Genomic DNA, 4,118 nt, shown 5'->3' with positions numbered 1-4,118 from the left:
GGGTTTAGGCTTTGACTGAACTTGGTCCTCCTGGGTAGGAGTAGCCAAGTCGAGAGATTGGGTTTTGGATACAGAATCCAAAGGAGGCAGATCTGAGTGTGGATGCTCAGTAACCGGAATGGCACTTGTCGGTGCAGAGCTAGCTTTAGATCCTGAAAGCATCGGAAGAGGTAAAGCAGCGGTCGGCGGTTTAAGATTAAGGGGCTCAGAGACACTAGCACAAGAAACAGGGGATTGAAGAGAAGTCTTCGCTGCATGAGGGTGCAAAGAGCTTGGGGGAAGAGATGAGGTTTTGGGCGGAGGCTTACCGGGAGAGCGTCTCTTCTTAGGCATTGATAGGGTTGCCGCCGCCGAGAACGGCAACGGCGGTCACGGGTAAGGGAACAGACACTCTCTCTCTTACTTTCTCTCTCTTACATGGCATTAATATGTTTAATATCCACATGGACAAAAAATGTTTAGAGAATGAGTTGAAACGGGATCTTTTGTATCCTGCCCGTCGTTTAATCCCATAAATCTACACAAATAAACTAAAAAATAATTAGTTGAAAACAAAAAAAAGAAAGAAAATGAAAATGATAAAACAAAAAAAGTAACATTTTTTACCTTCTTCTTCTTCTTCTACGTCTCTCTCTCTTTCTCTTCTCTCCCTCTCTCTCTCTTCTGTTCTTCTTCGTCTCTCTCTCTCGCTAGCCCTCTTCTGTGTTCTTAATCATTCGCTGAACAATTGAATTAGTCTACCATTAGCCATCATTGCTTCTAGCTAGCCTATAGGTAATGGATCACCATTCAACAACCATTAGCCATCATTGCTACCTTTAGCCATTCTTTTTTTTTTTGCTAGAATTTCATTCTAACGTTAAATGTAATCAGAATTAGAAATCAGAAAACGCCAATTAGGAAAGGCAGAGAGAGGAAAAAAGGGTCCTCAAAAGTAATACCTTGAATCACGTGAGATAAAAATTTCAAAGTTCTTTCGGGGACATCCGATGAAAAAAATTTAGTATTTCAAATTTCATATAATCAAAACTGAAACCATGAAAAGACTATCATTATTGCTACATTAACTGTATTGATGCCATTTAATTGTTCAGATAATTAAAAGAATTGATACATGACTTGTAACCAAACCAAGTGATCTTTTTGACTTCTTATTCTTATCCACTCAAGTTTAGACCTGAAGGTACAACAAAGTACTACATGCATGTGCTCCTTAAGTTTAGACCTGAAGGTACAACAAAATTCGTTAAAAAATCATATTCACAGAGACTAAAAGAAGGTAGAGCTTAAAGTACCCAAACTCTCTATTCAAGCTGTTGGCTGCACCATATTTCTTGCTGAAACCCTCCTTAACTCTCTCAAGGAAAGCCATTGGAACCTGCCTCCCAACAGAATCAACAGGAACAACACAATAAAGATAACCTTTTGGCATGTCGATGGACAAATATGAAATATCGCCAGTGAAAAATACTAATCAGTAAAGTATAGAAGCTCAACCAAATCAGAAGACCAAAAACATTAACCGAATTAGAACGATCAGTGGACTCTATACACGTGGAGAAATCCATTGTGTACGAACACAATAATACTTCTATGGTAACCAAAAGAGAGCCAAAACCGAAACTTAATCGCAATTGTACTTAAACTTGTTATTCGAAGAGAGAGATCAAATTTTGTTGTCCCATTGTGATGATAAGAGTTTAGAACATGAACCTAATGAACCAGAAACTGCATGCATATATATATATCACGTTTTTTTTTTTAATTTGTGAGTAAGTTGAATCGATTTAGGTTTTTGGGTATGTGGAAGCTGAGTCGATGAAGGTGGGTGGAGGAGAAAGCAAGAGATGGCCATGAATTTGTTTTTTTTTTCTTTGGAATGTTTTTGTTTTGTGGGCTATGAGGATGATTTTGAGTCGACATTTTACTTCTTCCTCCTTGAATTATATATATATATATATGGAAAACGTTTAATTTGATAAAACGAAGGATAAATTATATGCTACAATCATAGGGGAGTTTTTTTAATTACTTTAGGTCAAACTGAAAATCAGTTTTCACCTTTTAGCCACCAGCTAAATTTTAGATAAACATATTTTTAAACCAAATCATATGCAGTTGGATTTGCTATATATGTGCAGTTAGTGTAACCAATTTTTAGCTAGTTTAGTTAGCTACAATGTTTTTACTTTGCTATTTAATCTATTAAATAAAGAAAAAAAATTACAGCAGATAGAAGAATATAATAATTTTTATTTTCTTTTGTTTTCTATTTTTTCTCTTTAAACTTTTCTAATAAATTTTGTTTTTTTTTTGTAATTTAAGTAAATTTTAATTTTCTCTATCTTTTAAGTTCCATTTTTCTATGTTTTTAAATTATATATCTATATTTTTAATTCTTGATCTTGTTGTTTAAAACAGTTTCAAATATTACCATTATGATTTGTGTTCATATGTACGTAACCTAAAAATAATTTGTATAAATGTTAACATTTTTTATATGTTTGTTTACAAATAAAACATTCAAAGCATGTACGTCACAAGTTATTTTAATGTACGTACATATGAATGTGTACGTACATATGAACACACAAGTTGTTTACAAACAAGACATTCAAAACATGTACGTAAACAAGTTATTTTAATGTAACATTCAAAACAAGTACTTATGTGAAAAATGTGATGACAATTATCATAAAGTGAACTATGTAATTCAATCTTGTTTAAGACTAATTAGGGAGATAAGTAAAACAATCACACATAAAGATATATATAACTAAAAGGTGCAATATCACATTCTCTCACCATATTCTCACAATTACAGATAAACCCACTGTTTAACATAGTTATAGAGGTATCAAACCCACCGTTGAACATAATTATAGAAGTGTCAAAAATATAATCTATGCATGTTGCAGTTTGGTGTACGCACATAACGTTTTTTTGTTTAATGTATGTTGCAGTTTGGTGTACGTACATAACGTTCTTGAGATTAGTGTACGTACATAACGTTCTTTTTCTTAGTGTACGTCCATAAATCCGTTTTAATGAAGGACATTATTGTAATTTTGTAGTCATCTTCAACCTATCTTCTTCTGCAACCCTAGCTAATATTGTCGTTGTTGTTCACTGGAAATTTTCTCATGTTCTTCTTCTCTCCAGAGTTCTACACACCCATACACATTAGAAATTTCCTGCTCTTCTTCTCACCGGAGTTCTACACACCAAAACTCACCAAAAATTTCCTCCACTTCTTCTTCTCACTGGAATTATACACACACAAACTCACTGAATCTTCTAACACATCCAAACACATCGGAATTGTACACATTCAACTCGCCGGAATTTTACACACCCAAACTCGCCGAATTAAGTAGCCGAACTATTAATCTTATTCAAGTTCCCTAATTTTTACTTGGTGAGATAGTGAACTTCATGTTCTTCTCTCTCTCTTTCTAGTTTACTTACGGATTAATTACACCCATTATTTAATTGTTTTGTTGTATAGAAACTAAACAATTGAAATGGTTTGCTAACTAAACTAAAAATTGGTTATTTACTTATGAAGGGATTTTTGTCAGTTTTTGGTTAGGGGCTATTTCATGAAAAGTTTATATGACTTTGTCATCTGGTGAAAGAAAATGTTTTTTTTGAGTGATATGTGAAATTTTCTTTAAAATGAATGATCACATAATACAAAAATTGTTAGAAAATTCAGCAATTTAATTCATCATGTTTTCTTTTTTTGTTTCACTGAACCAAAAACTTGTGCCATTTATTAACAACGGTAATAAACCTTATACATACCCGTAGGAGATGTAATGATTGATAAACATGGTATATTAACGTATATACAGTTCGCACTAAAGAATAAACATGGTATATTAACGTTTATTGATTGAGTGGTTTACTTTAGGTAAAGGATAAAAGGAAAAAAGTACTTACGTCCATGGCAAATGGTGCCGCTGGTGGTAACGGTGGTGGTGGAAACAACGGTGGTGGCGGAAACAATGAGAAATACAAGGCGCTTTTATTATCACTGGATGTTTCCGAGTTGTCGTCTGTTTTCTAGGCATATGAAGAAACATTATCAGGTAAATAATTAATATTGTTTTGTT

The sequence above is a fragment of the Camelina sativa genome, chromosome 13, assembly GCF_000633955.1.
Source record: "Camelina sativa cultivar DH55 chromosome 13, Cs, whole genome shotgun sequence".
Classification (NCBI taxonomy): Eukaryota; Viridiplantae; Streptophyta; class Magnoliopsida; order Brassicales; family Brassicaceae; genus Camelina; species Camelina sativa.
This window is presented reverse-complemented; position numbering follows the sequence as displayed.